Source organism: Amblyomma americanum, chromosome 1 (genome assembly GCF_052857255.1).
Source record: "Amblyomma americanum isolate KBUSLIRL-KWMA chromosome 1, ASM5285725v1, whole genome shotgun sequence".
NCBI lineage: Eukaryota > Metazoa > Arthropoda > Arachnida > Ixodida > Ixodidae > Amblyomma > Amblyomma americanum.
In genome coordinates, this window is record NC_135497.1 from 234,726,630 (window position 1) to 234,727,323 (window position 694).

A 694-nucleotide genomic window follows, 5' to 3' on the forward strand; every position below is an offset into this window, starting at 1 on the left:
TACCAATTCGAGCCTACCGCTCAGGAACATAGAACGCACTGTGCTGCCGGGGAAAAATACGTGCGTGGGTAATTTCTATTCGTCGCTTGACTGTTTGGCAGTCGAAAGGCAGTGCAGACCACAAACTCGAAGGATAGGCCGGAAAGAATGACAGTTTTTTTCCTCAGATAAAACAGTTTTTAAGTGTGCTGGATTTTCGAATTAAAAATAAGCACGAAATCAAATGCACTAAATCACTAATTCAAATCTAAATCAAAATTAATGCACTAATTTTATCGCTCTGGCCAACTCGCGGCCATATTAGTGGCTAAACGTGGGCCAAAAAGAAACTCTTTTTTCTCCAAATTCATCGCCCTTATTGCGTGTCTCTTTGCACTATTGAACAGTCAACAGAATCTTAATGCATAGTACATTTTATAGGCGGCTGCTAGGAATATTACTTAAGCCAGCTAGAAAAGCACACCAAAGATTTCACACATTTTCCAGTGCTTAGCAGGTTTTGCAACATTTAGGTACGCATAAAGCGAAACAAATTCGTTTGGCTTCACGACATTTCTTGACGGCATGGAAATCGCAGCATTGTACAATAAAGCAAGCTTCCGCAACAAAGCAAAGCTTTCAGAAAATTTAGCTATAAGCAAGGCCGTTGACATTGCACCCAAAAGAGGCGCTGGGTCTTATTGCATCACAAGAC